Source organism: Penaeus monodon, chromosome 21, assembly GCF_015228065.2.
Source record: "Penaeus monodon isolate SGIC_2016 chromosome 21, NSTDA_Pmon_1, whole genome shotgun sequence".
NCBI lineage: Eukaryota > Metazoa > Arthropoda > Malacostraca > Decapoda > Penaeidae > Penaeus > Penaeus monodon.
Window position 1 is genome coordinate 40,521,937 of NC_051406.1, and position 203 is coordinate 40,522,139.

General features: G+C 26.6%; 1 protein-coding gene across 1 annotated transcript in view; it reads right to left on the minus strand.

Moving 5' to 3' along the window:
* The window catches only part of LOC119586490 (major facilitator superfamily domain-containing protein 6-like), a 16,793-nt gene that overhangs the window by 7,143 nt on the left and 9,447 nt on the right, over positions 1–203 (minus strand).

Consider the following 203-nt stretch of genomic DNA (forward strand, 5'->3'; position numbering starts at 1 on the left):
TGGCATTTGGAATATATTGCTAACATTTTCAAGCTCAGCAGAGACAGATGCAAGAAATAATTTAATGATACAAGTAGCTACTATGAAATTTCGATCATGCTAATTAATAATATTATGTCATAAGAATCATGATAATGTTATCAAGCTTTTTCTACTCAATTATTTATCAAATATATCAATCTCACATACACAAACAATCAAAA